The following is a 17290-nucleotide window of genomic DNA, read 5'->3' on the forward strand; positions in this document are numbered from 1 at the left end:
TTCACATAAATATCTTCTGCAAGGGAGTGATAAGTGAAAGAGTGATTTGTTGGTGTTTTCCCTCCAACCTTAGTATCTACTTTTCACACCATAAAATCTTCAGTTGACACAGCAAGAGGAGATGAGGTTCAAACAAAGGGCATTGCAGAGACAGGGTCCTTTGTATAATATCATCAAAAACAATACTCAGCAAATGCTACCATAGTATCAAAATATCACAACACACATGGAAACCTAGCTACTTCTTTCTTCATTGTAAACAATTGTACTTTCTGTAAAGTGGTTTCAATAAAACAGAAAAGAAAAGTATGTTTTGTTTTGTTTTTTTTTTATTCAACATCTCTTCACAGTGTAGTGAGGAAGGCGAAAAGCAAAGAGAGCGTATGAAGTTAATATTGAAGTAGGCGCAGTTTTGAAGTGGTGAAAGGAAAAGGCATGAGTGTAAGCATTACGCTTACACTCATGCCTTTTCCTTTCACCACTTCAAAACTGTGGTGAACTATTACCTTTTATTACAAAAGGTAATAGGAGAGATGTAGAGCCGGCAGAGGACTTGGGTCTCAGTTTCCTTTAATTTCTGAGGAATTTTACAGTAAACCTGGATGAAACCTGGCACACAGGTACAGTAGGTGTCCCAGAGGAGGAATGTGTTGAAAGTTGGACCTCAACTACTCAGGATGATTTTTAATGAATTTTTGAAAATTGACATAATTGTAGTGTATTGGCTGTATTGCATTGGATACAAGTACCCTTTAATTTCTGAGGAATTCTACAGTAAATCTGGCTGAAACTTGGCACACAGGTACAGTAGGTGTCCCAGAGAAAGAATCTGTTGAAAGTTGGACCTCAGCTACTCAGGATGATTTTTAATGAATTTTTATATAAAGCGAAAAGGCGCTACCGTAAAGACTGGTGTAAAAGCGCAAGGAAATTTATGCGGCGGATAGGAGGCGGCTGGCTTGACCGCGGCTCACAAATGACGGCTCACTTTACCGCCGGTAAGACCGTCCTTCATACAATAACATATTAAACTTAACGCTGAAACTAATGTAATGAGGCCCTTTTAAAAGGACAACACACTTGCAGACCACTGCAGCTGGCGTGCAGACTGCACAGACGACGTTCAGATCGCTGTCTCCACTTCTCCTCGTCCTTCTTCGTCCCCTTTGTTTTCTAAGTACCTCATATTGTTAGGATTCTTTAGCTAGTTAGCATCACATTAGCTAGTTAGCATCACATTAGCAAACTGCTTCGGAGCACAGCTGCCGGAGTCGCGGGTTTTGTTGAATCAGGCGTTGGACCTGCTGGAGGAATGCTCTGCGATGATGGTGGAAAACAGCCGCCATTCAACCCATTTGAGAGCTTCAAAGAACTGGCTGCAGGTATGATTGAAAGTTTGACAACACCGACTTCAACGCCGGCGCTGAAGCTAAAACACTGTTGATGCGTCTGTGATTTATTAGTGATCGCTCACTTGTGTGCACGTGCATGTAGGTGAACGCTCGCGGCATGACGTCACACAGCTCAGTTCCTTTCTGCTTTGATGTCACAGTACGTGTCTTTGATCTTGCAGCACGTGACCTCCACTCGAGTCTATAAATAGGGGTGAAACAGCGGGATTTTGCATTTTTAGTTGTCGTGCGTTAAATGTACAGACCGCGATCTTCCCTTTCTGAAAGCTTTCTGAAAACGGATTTCCAAAGTAATTGTAGCGAAACTAAGTCATTGACAATGTCTGTATTCAATATTAGAATCCCTACCCGCATTAATTCAGAGCCTTTTTCACCTGCTATCAGCGGGTGTTTCGATAGGCTCTCTGGATTACAGTGGCGCTTGATAGAAAATGGGATCTGGGACTCCGATGTCCAAGTAGCACTGGCTGATATGATTACTGATGTCATTCAGTCAGTTAGTGCAAGCGCCATAAAAACGTTACTTCTAGGAGGTCAGGACCAATTAAATGATGCATCATTCCAGACATACCTTAGCATAGCCGTGACAAAAATAAGCCCCATATTGGGAGACTCTCTCTCATCCAGCTTTGCTGCTGCTCTTCATGTCACCCATGAGGAGTGTGAAAGCGCTGTGGCGCTGACACAGATGATTGAGGAGGAGATCTCAAATAAAGTCAACTCGGGTTGGGTTCTAGTCCCAGAAAACCCGGATTCTATTTATGTCACCAGAAAAATAACAAACATAAAAAACCTCAGATGCATGGTTTCTCATGCTTTCTCATGTCTGAAGAAATATAAAGGTAAGCTGAGCGGCCTGTGCATGAGGGGGGCTTTACCCACTTCCTTTAGTTCAAGTGATGAGAGTCTTGAATCCAAGCTCTCTGAGATGGGAACAATCAAAGAAATAAGTATGGCTCTCATGAGGTGGAGTACAGACAGAGAGATAAGTAAAGATGACCAGGACTGTCACATAGAACTGCAACCCGTGGAGGAAAAAGAAAGCGATGAGTTTGCAGAAGCTGAGGAGAAAGCTCAAAGTGATGTTGAAACAATCCTCAACAATCTGAATTATTTACATGATGAAGATGATGCAGATAAAGCTGCAGTTGACATTGTAAATGTGTTAATTGCAAACATTCAGTATCCTGATGCAGAAGATATCACATTAAGTGAGAAGTGTAGCTCACCCAAGCCTGCTTTTGACGTGGACCTGGTGATCAAAAAGGTGAAAGACTTTTTTGCATCATGCGCCCTAATTATAAAACCAGATGAAGTAAAACAACACTTCTTCAGGTTTGCTAAAAAGGAATTTGAAAAAATGAACAGTGAGCTGAAAGATCAGGTGAAGAAAAGCAAAGGATTTTTGACCTTTCAGAGACAACAGGCAAACTCCCCTGAGAGTGAGAGAGCTGACTCCAGGAAAAGCGAACACATGAATCCCTCAGAAGTTCCCAGAAAATCACCAACCTTAGAAACCACAGTTAAAAGTTCTTCTGCGCTCAAATTTACAACAGTCGTGCCGGTTCTGAATAAACTGTTTAGTAAATTAACCCAGGCAGGACACCTTGACCTGACAAGTAAGGAAATCAAGATGTTTTCAAGGGAGTTGACAGAAAATGTGTACGACCATGTCCAGTCAACATATCCAGCCCCCACGATGCAAATGGGTAAAAGTCTCTCAGAGTCTGACTTCTCTAAGACTTCACAGGGTAACTGTAACGTACCCTCTGCTCCTGAGGTGCCATATGTGCTCGTAGAAGATTCAGTGGAAAGGTTCTTACAAAACCTTCTTTTCTGGTTGGAGAATGAAACTTTAACCCAAACTATTATAAATGACAAAATTTCTGGTGCCGTGGAAGATATAGTAAGAGTGCTGACCCCATCAAAGGAAGAAATTATGATTGGACCAGATGCTGGTGAAACAAGCGACAGACTGTTTATATCACACTCAAGTCCAGTTACTGATCTCACCAATCAACCAGTCTGTGTGAGTGCAGAAGACCCGGACTTGGATTCAAATACAAGCAGTGATCAGGCATCAGTCTCTGACACTGACCCCACAGAGGGTCAAAGTCAGCCAGCAACCCCTGAAAACCCAGAGGAAGAGCTGTCAGAAACATCAGTGTCAAGTCAGGCTAAGCCCATTGCCGGTCGATTTGGTCTTTTTCTAGCCGTAGAAATCGCATATAATTTGCACAGAAATGCCAGAAATCTTCTGAATACAGAACAATTAGAGTTAGTTATCAACCATCTGACAGATTTGGTACTTTCTGAAATGAGATACACCGAATCCCTGGAAACTGTTAATAATAACATGAAAAAATTAGTCAAGCCCACAGCTAAAGGCCTTATCGAGGAGTTTGGATCTGCAGAGAAGTTCTTCAATATAATGATGTCAGAAGATTCATCTTTTGACGACACTATTCTGATGCACATAGCAATGAATCTCGGTGTCTTCATGAATCCTCCAAAGAAATCCAAACTTGCCAGGTTTTTTTCAGCAGTGTTAAAAGCTTTTAAGAAGCCGTTCAGCTGCTGCTTTAAAGGCAGTACTGATGACTAAATTGTCATCTTGATTTTTTTCAAATACCTCTTTTAAAATCTTAAAGCAGTCTGGCCTCAGAGTTAACATCTGAGGTATATTTTGTTTTAAAACTATTTCATTCGACTTTAATTAGACTGAGAAATATTCTTCATCGTGTCTCCTCGTATTATCGTTACCATCACCCCCACCGGCCGAGGCAGATGGCCGTCCCTTCTGAGCCTGGTTCTGCCGGAGGTTTCTGCCTGTTACAGGTAGTTTTTCCTCCCCACTGTCGCCAAGTGCTTGCTCATAAGGGATTATTAATTAATTGGGGTTTTCTTGCTGCTACTGTAGGGTCTCTATCTTACAGTATAAAGCAACTTGAGGAGACGGTTGTGATTCGATGCTATATTACAAATATTAAATTCAGCTGAATATTAAAAACATGTAATATAGCATCACATCACCATCAAATCAAGAACTGAAAAATAAAACAAAATAAAAATAAAAACCTACATTGAAAACTGTTTGTGATTTGTCTTGTGCTTTCAAAATATATTGTCAAATATGAAAAGCTGCATTTATATGCTCTGGTCATTAGTGCTGGTATTTTAATGTAAGCAAACACAAGGAACATACACCGATGTGTAAGTACTACAGATGAAGATGCAAAGAAACCATGAAATAATTAATGAAATAGTGAAGTTTATGAATAAAATAAACAACTGTAGCACCGTCTCAGTCTCGTCGAATCGCCCCTCTGCCTCTTCCATTCTAGCATCAACTCTTCTTAACCCTCGTCTAATATGTGCATATTGTTTGTTGTTGTGTTTCCTAAAGTCACGAAGCTCTTTCGGGATGTTCAGGAGGCTGGGCTCGTCTGCATCCATGCCCTCTGTGGCTAACCTTAGCTCGGGAGAGTAGCTCCTATCCACGTGGCTTTTCTCTGTCTGCTCTTCTGTCTGAGTTGTGCCTCTCAAAGCAATCTCACCTATTGTCAGAAAGATTACCGTATCTTATTATAAGAGAAATTTCTCCCACTTCCTGGTGTCTGGAGTCTCTAAAGTAAGCAAATGTGGTAAAGGGTGTGGGTGATTCTGGGATTGATGCAGGAGGGCGACAGAAATAAAAAGTAAAATATTAAATTTTTGCTGTTATTGACTTTGCTTTACAATATCAAACACTGAGCCAGATGCACAATAGTCATGTACATCACACGTAAACACATTAATGTAAAAAAACACAGAGGTTAGGCCATCAAAGTGTGTGTAAAACAAGTGTTTATGTCTGTCTTGCAGTTTCTGTTCCTGTCCGAGGTTTGCAGTGGAGAGCTCAGACCACACAGGACCGCCTCACCCTCAGAACATCTCCACCACCCTGCCCACTGTTAAGATGATTGTCGAGGTCAGACTCTTAATTTGTCTGTTAAACCGATGCGGTTTCTCTTTCAGTCAGACCTCCAGGGCTCAAGCTCTCGCTCCCAGCTAATTCCAGACTCGTATGGCTCTGGCTGACTTCTGATCTCCTCTGGGGGAAAAGGGAGCTTAATTTCTTCTTCTGTCTTTCTCTTTCTAATTGTGCAGGTGAGTCACTCGGCGTGTGTGATGACCACCGCCGTCATCTGTAAGCTGCTGCGCTCCAAAGAGGCCATGGCCACGATGGACATCAGGAACTGGCCCCCAGTGCTGGACACCGGTACAGCGTTTCATTCATATCCGCACAGGGAAATCACGCTCGCATGAAGTACTTTAATTTAACATGAATGCAGGTCGTGCACAGCCGCCTCACAATGCAGTCTGAGTAGTTCTGGTTGCAGATATAAACCTAAAGAATGCACATTAAATGAAATCCTCTGCTGTGATGAAACCTGCCTTTACAGCTCCATCACTCTGTGATTTATCGAAAAATAAAAACTTGCTGTAGCTGCAAGTCTGTGGAGGTCCCCACCACTGCTTTAGAGAATCAAAGCACCAGGAAGTGGGAATAATTTCTCCTATAATAAGGATTTTTAGGTCCCTGATAACAAAAATGAGCAGATTTTATCCAGTTTGGTAACGTTTACATCACTAGAGACAAAAATATAGCCACATTATTATAATTACTATGGTTATTTTTGTATTTTTGGAAAAGAGGTTGCCCAGTTTTGATACACATGGAGGTTTGCAGCAGAGACAGAATCACGTTTTCTGCTTATTTTAATGACATTTTCATGACTTTAGAAACCAGAAGCCTGATTGTTTGTTTTTTACATTGAGACAAAGTTTACACAGAAGGACTTTATAGGGTCTTTTTTAAAGTGACTTTCAGGGATTTAGGATCTCTGAAGGAAAACTATCAATTTTTATTACTTAGAGATTTTTCAACATCTAACAAGGACAGACGAGGACAAAGTTACATTGACCTGATTTTTGCATAACTTTAAGAATTTGAATGTGAAGAGAAGAAAAGATCCATGAACGTAATGATTCAAAGGGTTCAAATATCTTTGAATGTTTGTGCTTCGATATATTTTTCGGACTGAGGAAAACACAACAAAGGTTAAGTATTCTGAAGAGCGTAAGATTATGAAAAAACTAGAGATATGAAATATCCAGATTTTAGAGGCCCAGAGAGGTGAAGAGCAAAGCAGCAAACAGAGAAAGCTTTGTAAAGTAGCTTTATTTATTTTTTTAAAAAGGTGCGTAAAATCAGAGGTTCAGAAACAAAATACAGAGCTCAAGAAAATAGAAGTTACTGTGGAAAATCAGTTTACAGTGACATGCTAAGCCCTGTGGGTGTGTATCGTGTGTTTCAGGCTTTGCAGCGTCAGCAGAGAGTGAGCGGGACGTCGGCTGGGGTCAAGTGGAGTGTTGGGAGGAAGAGCCTTGAGTTTTCAGGGCCCTCTACCATGGAATCAGAATCAGAATACTTTATTAATCCCGAAGGAAATTAGGGTTACAGCAGGCAGCACGCTAATGGCGCATGCGCACTTACAAAGGAACCTTCTGACCAACTTTACACAAACATCACATTGGGGAGACACGTCCGAGAGGTAGGCTGATAGAAAAAAAACAACGAAAATACATAACATGAGGTAAGAGGAGGAGAAAAAAAACTCCACTCAGACTGAGCTCCTAGTGGGAGAACAGTTTGATAACAGAAAAAACACCTCAGCACAAAAAGCACATGACTATCAATGCACCATAGAAACACAAGACAAGCAACAGGGGCGGGTAAAGGGTAAGAGAGAGCCGGTGTAGACAGCACATCCGGTCCTGCAGCATGTCTGCGCTGGTCCAGTCGGCTGCCATCTTCCCCGGTAGGGCACAAGCATCGAAGGCGTTTGGAAAGGGAGTGGGGATCAGTGTGTGCACATCAGTGTATGTGTGTGTGTGTCCAGAGTTCAGCTGAGACAGTGTCCTTCGCCCTGACAGGCTAAGTAAACAGTCTTCCAGCCAACCCAGGTGGCCTTGCATTATCCCATCTTATAGTTGGGATTGGTGAGGCAGACACTATCTCTAATTTTAAGATTAGGCTTGAAACTTTCCCTTTTGGTAAAACATACAGTTAGGGCTGGATCAGGTGACTCTGAATTCTTGCTTATTTATGCTGCATTAGGTGTAGGCAGCAGGGGAATTTCCCATGATGTGTTGAGTATTTCTTCCTCAGTCATCTTTCTCACTCACTATGTGTTAATAGAGCTCTCTACATTGAATCATACTTGTTATTAATCTCTGGTTCCCTTCCACAGCATGTCTGTTATCCTGTCTTCCTTCTCTCACCCCTGCCCGGTTGTGGCAGATGGTCGCCCCTCCCTGAGCCTGGTTCTTTGAGAGTTCTGCTTTCCTGTTAAAAGGGAGATTTTCCTTCTCCACCCACCATCACTTCCCCTGCCAGTGGCGGACTCCCTCAGGTGTCGGTGCGTTGGTGGTTCTTTGTGTCTGGGGGTGGGCGTCCGGGTACACACCGGCTCACTCCTTGGCGGACGCTTATCGGGGCCTGGAGCCTGGGGCTCGCTCGGGCCACTTCAGAGGTCACTCAGGCACAGCTGGCTGCCGGCGGAGCTCACGGGCGCGTCACTGCAACTCCCCCTGGCTTCTGCTCCGCGGCTGCTGAGTGAGCCCTCATCTGGGACTCTCCTCAGCTCTTACTGGGACAGTGGCGCTGCTGCCCCTCTGTGGGTCTTCCTTGGTCTCTTGTGTTCTGGGGGCCTCTGGATGTCTGGAGTTTTGATCTCCTCCATACCTGCTTCATACCATAGAGGACAGGGCTGTGGCGCCCCCACACTCCCTAGCAGATCATTACATGGAGAAACCTTTGGAATGCAAGCATGCTGATCCACACAGGTATGCACACAGGTGTACACACGGGTATTCACAGACGCGGACAATATCGTTTATTATTTAGTAACTACTGATATCTACTGCTAGCTAGTTTATTGTGATGGTGCTTTTTTTTATTAAGTTGCTCTTTGTTGTTTGCTTTCTCTTCTGTTTTTTTTTCTTCATACAGGTGACCCAGGTGTTTTTTTTGTTTTGTTTGTTCTTTTTTTCTCTCTTCCCCCCCTTCTCACTGTCTCTTCTCCCCTTTGGTTTTCTCTCTCTCCCTCTCTTTCTTTCATTCTCTCTCCCTGTCCTATCACCCAGTCATATCTGTCCCGTTTGTAGCAACTGAAAATAAAATAAATTCATAATTATAATAAAGGTCAATCAAATGGACCAATATGGCAAGGCCATGATGATCCACTTGGTAAAATAAATCCGCTTGGCATCTTTCTTGGCCTTAAGACAACAATTCTGATGGCTAAAGATCCAAACGGGACACAAAAAAAACAAAAACAAAACAAACAAAAAACCTATATATTCTTTTTCATGTTACATCAGGAATGGGTCCCACCAGTAAAAAAGCTCAAGCGAAAGAAGAGAGACCAAAAAGGAAAGGAAAGCCGACCGTAAGTTACCCCAAGTGGTATGTGTGCTCTCATACAGTTCTGTAAAAAACTATGTACCGGTACACCATCCATAGGAATTAAGAACATAATTAGCAGCCAAAAACCATCAAGTAACCAAATGCATTTGCTTAATTTTTCATCAGTAAGTTTATCACCTGCAAAAATCAAAAAGCTACAGGACTTAACGTGTTAAATGTTAAAGTTTATGACTGAACAATTGGAAAAAGTATGGCTTGTTTGGAAGGATTGTCATCTCATATCAACTGTCACCGCTGGTGGAGGTGTGCTTTTTTGGGTTTGTTTTCAGCCAAAGGACCTGAACAGTTTGCAGACATTGAGTTGACCATGAACTAGAATACCAAAGTATTCTAGAGTAAAATGTGAGGATAGCTGGATCAAGCAACAGGACAACGATCCTACGCACAGCAGTGAATCTACAACAATGGCGGAAAAGGAAAAGAATCAAAGGTGTTACGATGGTCCAGTCAAAGTCTGACTGAAACGTTGTGGCACATCTTTACAGGAGCTGGATATAAATAAATACTCTCAAACCTCAATGAGATGAAGCAAGGTTGTAAAAAAGATTAAGTCAAAATTCATCTGCAATAGTGTGAGTCACACAGAAAATGATTACTTTGAGTTATTGCTGCTGAAGGTAATTCTACAAGTTGCTGAATCATAGGGTATAGTTAGTTATTCACGCTATGCAGTCCTGTGAAAACTTTCTTTTTCACGTCTGAATAAATAATAATGATCCAGAGGTGGACAAAAAGAAGAAGAAAAAAAGGGAGATTTTCCTGCCGTTTTCATCAGATTCCACTACACTGCATTTTCGCAGGAAATGCAACCTTTTCTAGTTTTTATTTAACATTTAATTAACAATATATATTTTTGAATTTAAGCTAGAACAAGACTTGGCATTATTTAAATGGTATGCTTATGTCTGTGACTTTACCCCCAAATAAATTGGACTCACGTCTTAAAAGTTGGTCTGCTAAAGGATTACCTACATTTGATAGTCTGATTAAAGATGGGAATTTAATTAGTGTTGATACATTGAAACAAAAATACAATCTGGAAAGACAGGATTTATGCTTAGAGCCCCGGAGAGCAGCCAGTTGGCTTTTCTACCTTTAAAACCCTCCTACCAGCCAAATGGCTTTTAGCTAGGCTTTAGCTTCAGCCAAGTGGAAGCTAAATTGGCTAGTCATTCATATGTAAATTAGGTTGTTACCTGGGAACTCTGGAGGGAGGGGAGTGGGGGTGTGTGAATGAGGGGGTGGGGGAGCTGCTAAAAGCTGTGAACTTACTTCCTTTTGTGTTCGTCTTGATGCATTCTCAATCATCCAGGGAAATAAATCTCCAAAAGTCACCAACTTGGAGTGTTTCAGTTTGCCATCTTAGGGAGAAATCAACACACATGGGTGTATGTCCTTTGTTGCTGAGATTTATTGATAAAAACAGTACAAAAAACCAACCATTTGTACACATATTTACAAATAATAATAAAAAGTGAGTGAGTACATTTCAACATTTTCAGCAATCACTCACAATCCTGGCACTGCCATGGTATCTGTAGTCTGCATTTACCACATGTGTATCTGTAGCAGTGAACACATCGCACAGTGGCATGATTGTTGGTTGGTGTTTTTGGCTGTGAAAGATGTTGAATCTATTTAATTATTCTTGAAAAATGATTTATTTCTGTGAATTTTTTTTCCACACTGCATCAAATTAAAGTTGATTATGTTGATTAAGCATCATGAGGTGGAGGGTGATTCCCCATCTATTTTTTTTTATTTGTTTTTTGCTGGGAGTTTTAGAGCCCTATTATTTAGGTTACTTACTCTTTAAAATACCAAAATAGGGAGAATAGAGTAGGATTGAATGTATTAGATTGATCAGTATTGCTGAACTATGAAATATTTGGGTGCTGTGTATTTTTTGCATACAGGTATAACAGAATAGCTTTAGTGTTTTGTTTTGTTTTTTAACTTGAGTATGAACTTATACAAAAACAGCAAGACATTTAAAAAAAACAGTTTTGTTGATTAAAAAATACACTATATCGGATTCATATCGGTATCGGCAGATATCCAAATTTATGGTATCGGTATCGGACATAAAAAAGTGGTATCGTGCCATCTCTAGTAAAAATATAAACATAAGCTCTGACAAACTTGGTTCTATGGTAGGTCTTAAAGGGGTAAAAGATGAAGTACTGATATATATTTTATGCAAAACTAACTGAACCTTGCTATATTAATGTAATGTAATAATCATGTAATAATACAATGCCTACATTGTCGAGGGTGACTTTGCCTCTAAAGAGGAAAATGGGCAGGGAAGAAGTGGGATTCAGCAGGATTCAACCCTAAAATCAGCTGTAGTGGCTCAGTGTGGGGAAAAGAGTCACAGCTCACAATCATTTCTATTGAGAGCTCCAGTCGATGTTCTTAATGTACAGGCTGTGATCAGCTGACCTGCTGCTCTCTGTGGATGTACACAACTGAATTCAACCAGATGTCTGCAGATGTTTCATGAGTTGTCCTGGCTGATTTCCATCCTCTACACCAGAGGTGTCAAACTCAACTGCACAGGGAGCAAAACTCAAGGCACACTTTAGGTCGCGGGCCAAACAAGATAAACATTTATTGAACACACTAAAACCATGTTTTTAAACAGAAATATGAATAAAAACAGACAGGAATTTTATTCCAGAATAGAATAGAATAGAATAGAATTCAACTTTATTGTCATTGCACATGCACAGGTACAGGGCAACGAAATGCAGTTTGCATCCATCCAGAAGTGCTTTAGTGATATAGATATATTACAATATATATTAGCAATAGTATAGATATGTAAGTATATTACAGAAATGGGTCTATTATGGTATGTTATAATGTACACGGTATGAAGTATGTTGTGAATATTCTATAACTATAAGTATGTACAGGCTGTAGTGAGTACAAGCTATGTACAGGCTATGAACAGGATATAAATATGAAAAACTATACAGAATATGAAATAAATAACTTTACAGAATCTGAGATATACAGCTATACAGAAATGGGAACTATGCAAGTTGTAAACAGTTGTAGCGTTAAAAGTTATCGTATGTACAGAATGATTATTTACACAGAGCTATACAGTAGTGCAGTTAAGATAAGTGAGATATGTGGATAATTCTACAGAGGCTATATAAAGTGCTAGTGGTTGTGAGTGGTGGTTCACTCCATGTTATTATTGTGTGTTTGAGGGTACAGTTGTCCATTGTGGGTGTGTGTATGTTCAGTCCATGAGTTTAACGTGGGTCAGATGTCAGGAGGCAGAGTTCAGGAGTCTGACAGCTGTGGGGAAGAAGCTGTTCCGGTACCTGGTGGTCTTAGTCCGGAGGCTCCTGTGGCGCCTCCCAGAGGGCAGGAGGGTGAAGAGTCCATGTGATGGGTGACTGGGGTCTTTGATGATTTTCCCAGCCCTTTTCAGACACCGCTTCCTGTAGATGTCTTTTATGGCAGGAAGTGGTGCTCCGGCGATGCGCTGGGCAGTTTTCACGACCCTCTGCAACGCCTTCCGGTCCGAGGCAGAGCAGTTCCCGTACCAGACTGTTATACAGTTGGTCAGGATGCTCTCGATGGTGCAGCGATAGAAGTTCACCAGGATGTCTGAGGACAGGTGGTTCTTCCTCAGAGTCCTCAAGAAGAAGAGGCGCTGGTGAGCCTTCTTGACCCACTTGGAGCAGTTGGTCGTCCAGATGAGATCCTCGGAGATGTGGACTCCCAGGAACTTGAAGCTGCTCACACGCTCCACAGCCGTCCCCTTAAATAAACAAACAAATATCCCCTTAAATAAATAAACTTAAAAAATCAACTTTAACTTTAAATGTTTTGATCTTCATAAAAATATATCCTGTCAAAATTATGCAAGTCAGAAATATGAACATGCTGCAAAAACCCCAGAAAAAATAAATGAAAACATACACAAGGTTGGAGCTGCATGTAGACGGAGCTGGGGCATTGCTGCAGGAATGGAACTAATAAACTGTGCAGGCCATTCAGTGTCGTACTTTGCCTTGAGTGTACCATTACACTGCAGCTCCATCTGAATCTGCACAGGTGCAGTTTCCACGTAAAGAAGAAGCTTGAAATTCTCTTTTTGTTCTTCACAGTCACCAAAGCACCGCGAACTCAGTGCGCTCAGTTTATCAGCAAAGTGCGCCGACTTGGTTCAACATTAGTTGGCAACAGGGAAAGTGAGACAGGTTGCACTGGTGCATTTGTGACGGCTTCACTTGAAATGCCTTCACTGCATCATACATGTCATGTCCATGTATGACATGAGCTCAGCAAGATTTCCTTGCTGAGCTCAAAAACTCTATTGAGAACTTTTCCCCAACTCAGCCAACGGAACTCTGTATGATAAGGATGTCACCAAACTCTGAATCATAGAAGGATGAAATTGACGGTGATTTAAACCTTTAAACTGAGATAAAATTTACGGTTTGTGTTACAGTGATCGTTACATGCTCCATTTATAGGACTTTACCACACAGCCTGGTGTATGATGCAGGATTGGATTTCATGTGTTACTGTTTAGGCTCAAATCAATTTGATCTTTGAAGCCCGCAGTGATGAAATAACTCCCCTCAAATGACTTAAACCAAAAGTAACAAGCCTGTTTTGAAAATGTAAGGAGTAGAAAATACAGATTTCTTTTTTTTTTAATGTAGCGAGTAAAAGTAAAAAAAAACCCTCAGGTTACAGTCAGACTCTGACATCATCCTTTACTGAACCAAGCTAGTAACTGTTACATTTGATTTATTATTATCGAATAAATTAGACAATTATAGAAATATATAATAGGAAACAAACAGGAAATATAAAAAAGTACAGACCTGGTAAACATTTGTTACTATTCTGAGGTTAACAAAGTTGTATCGTTACGTAATGGTATTGCAGTATTGTAGCTGTAGTATCATTGCTTCCTTATAGCTTTAGTACTTTTAAACATTAGTGTTAAAATACCCATTTAATGTTATAATTACAGTGTCATTGGGGGTAATAGTTTTTCTTGTGTCCCGGTCAGCTGAGTGTTATAGCTGCACAATTACAGTGTTATTAATGCAGTATTAAATCAGTATTATTGCAGTGTTACAGTAGTGTAGCACTATGTGGATACTTTAAAAATGTTAGCGTGGTAGTACTTAAGTGTAAGTCAGATGTTACTGTAATATTAAATAAGTATTGCTGTAGTATTATGGTGGTAGTATTGTAGTTATTGTAGCCCAGTAAACTGAGTGTGTTAATTGAAACAGTAAAATGTAACTGGACGTCTGCAGAGATGCTCTTTATTTCAGGCGACTTTCAGGATAAAAGTGTTGAAGGACTGACTTACACTGTCTTTGTGTCTTTGTTTAGAAGCAGAGCGACACAGATGACCCATCACACACATCGCTGTGGTGGTGGGAAAGACTTTCGTTGTGACATCTGTGGAAAAACTTTCAGTCAGCAAGCCGGCCTAAAAATACATCAACGTAAACACACTGGAGACAAACTGAAATACTGCAAAGAATGTGGGAGAAGCTTCCCCACGTCAGGTGACTTAAAACGACATGAACTCTTTCACAGTGGGGTCAAAAGGCACCTCTGTGATCAGTGTGGGTCATCCTTCACCACTGCAGGTCAGCTTAAAAGACACAAACGAGTCCACACAGGAGAGAAACCATACAAGTGCAGACACTGTGACAAAAGCTTCTGACGTTCAAGTAATCGTAACGAGCATGAACGTACACACATGGAAGGAAACTACAGCTGTGAGCAGTGTGACAAGAGCTTCAGTAATCTCAGTTCATACTCTGCACACAAACGATCCCACGTTACTAATAAACTGTTTCACTGTTACCAATGTGCCAAAACATTCACTTCATTATCTGCTCTGTGCAAACATCAGCGCGATCACGCAGGGCTGAAATCGTTCCCATCACAGGACGACAGTTCAAGTTTTTATTGAATGTATTTTGTTAAAGTTCTTCAATAAAGTTTAAAAAAAAAGTTAAATAAAGAATTGTTTGAACGACAAAGATTTTGAGCCATGATGTCATTTCCTGTATTTCAGAGTAAAGACTGAAGTGACAAATGGAAACATGTTTACAGTCATGGAATAAACACTGATGGGTCATCTGTAGGAAGTACTATTGCTGACCTGACAGACTCGACCTTGTTTACAAAGAAAGAAAGGAACTGATGACATGTGTCAGCAGAGGCTTTCAGGGTTGTTTAGAGTAGAGCTGATAGTCTTAAAGAACACGGCGATTATGACAATTTAACACAATGACCTGAGAAAAATGTCTGTTTCTCTCATTTTCACTGTATTTTGATCAAATTTCCAACATTCTTTTAATATTTCAACCGGATGGCTCCCCGGCCTCAGTCGGGCGATGGGGGTATGTGGTGGGGTGTGGCCTGCGGTGCAGGCATCCTTAATCACGCCCGCCAAGTTAAAAACACGAGGACTCAGGGGTTGCGGTGTTGTGGTGTGAGGTGATGTAAATAAAATGGCTCAAAACACTGATCCCTGGACCCGCCGTGCCTTATTCACACCACACTTGCTTATTTGCAAAGAGAAGTAGAAGCATGACAGTATGTGGATGATCCAGAGTCATTAACAAACACACAGTGGTAAGAACAAAGTTTGCACAGGTTTTCTGTAATTTTGTGTGTGCACATGTTTTTGTTTGCACAGAATAACGATGTTTCCATACACATACTGAATGAGGACCAACGTTTTTCAATGAAAACTGGATCTACTTAGTTCTGCCTGTATTTTCTTCACATGTCTACACTGATATGACTGCACAATTTTAAGAGTTTAAGCAGCCATAGAGGGAACGGTGCCACTCCACCTTGGAAGATGAGGGCCGATTCAAACTTTTTATATTTTGTGTTTAATATAGGAAACCTAAAAAAGATGACACAACACATTAACACACAGAGTACATAATAACACAAATAATCGTACTGGCGATGATTGCTCGTATTAGGTCAATTAAAATCCACCAAGAATGCATTTAAGGTTTTGTTTCTTTCATTACACTTTCAGTTGACATGTGCTTTTCAAACGTTATATTTAAACTGTGTAATATAGTGGTCATTCCATCCACTCACCTTTTATCTTTAATCGTTTTTTAGATGTTGGTGAAAAAAGTCTTCATGACAGTGTAGATTTCTGGTATTTTGTGTAAATTTAAACATGTAACAATTCAATTATTTCTAATAATAAAAAAGTGTGAAACTGACGTTAGACTTGTGTTTGGAAATGAACCACCCCATGTTGTGTAGCTTTGTGGATTTTATACTTACTGGATACATACTTATTTATTATATAGGCTACAGTACATAAAATGAAAAAATAGCATGTTTTATGTAACTGAAATGTTTAATCGTGTAGATTAAAGAAAATAAGAATGTTACAAAGTATATTTATATGAAACATGTGTACACTTACTGCATTTGATGTATTTTAACGATATATAATGCGTATTATGGAATGCAACACCTGAATATGTGTAATTTTGCCTCCACATTTGATTTCTATGCCACCCTAAGAAAATTTCTGTATCTTCTTGTTTTTAGTCAGTTCCCAAAACATCTGTATGGTGAGGTGGCCTGCGCTTTATTCACCTTCATAATGTGTGTTCTAATCATAGTGAAAGAGACTGTTAGATATACCAAAGATAGCTCATTCACAATAATGGGATGTGATAAAAGAATTGCAGACAAATTACATCTTTGTGTCACTAACAGCTGTTTACCTGTTTCAGCTTTTCCCAGTCACTGAAGTCTTTGCCCACCATCACTTCTTGCAGCTCCTTTGGCCTGAAGAGTTTCACCAAATCCTGCTCACACACCAGGAAGAAGCCTCTCTTGAACTCCTGAAACACATTCTCCACTGATGTGTTGGAGGCATCCACAAACTCCTTCCTGTTTGGAAGATAAAAGTAGTGATTTACATCCACGCTTTGGTCAAATCATGAACTGTTCTGTTCCATTTTGTTTAAAGAGTGGTCGCTTTATATCTCTGCCACTGATATTTTACTGTGGTTACTTGTCCCATGGTAATTCATTGTGTAGAAACCTGAAAGTTTGTGGTGTGCTTCAAGGATATGCATTCGACCTCTTTCTGTTAGATGCTTCACATTGGCCACAAAAGAGTTTATGTAATAAAGCTTTGTTTCTTTGTAGATGATATGCGGTTATATATTTCTGTAAGCTGACTTTACAGATCAGCTGCCTTTGTAGGCTGATCTACAGTTATTAGACTAGATTAGATCATAATAAGTGATGACTTGTTATTATCTATAGCATCTGTCTGGCTGGAAGA

General features: G+C 40.4%; 1 long non-coding RNA gene across 1 annotated transcript; it reads left to right on the top strand.

The window, feature by feature from the left end:
• Positions 1 to 553: 553 nt before the first annotated feature.
• On the top strand, positions 554 to 6817 carry LOC120720293. Its single transcript, XR_005692866.1, has 4 exons — positions 554 to 1382; positions 5277 to 5382; positions 5562 to 5673; positions 6773 to 6817. It is a non-coding gene; the product is annotated as an uncharacterized LOC120720293 (long non-coding RNA).
• Positions 6818 to 17290: the final 10473 nt, after the last annotated feature.

This window comes from Simochromis diagramma, unplaced genomic scaffold (genome assembly GCF_900408965.1).
Source record: "Simochromis diagramma unplaced genomic scaffold, fSimDia1.1 OVJJ01000575.1, whole genome shotgun sequence".
In the NCBI taxonomy this organism is placed as follows: domain Eukaryota; kingdom Metazoa; phylum Chordata; class Actinopteri; order Cichliformes; family Cichlidae; genus Simochromis; species Simochromis diagramma.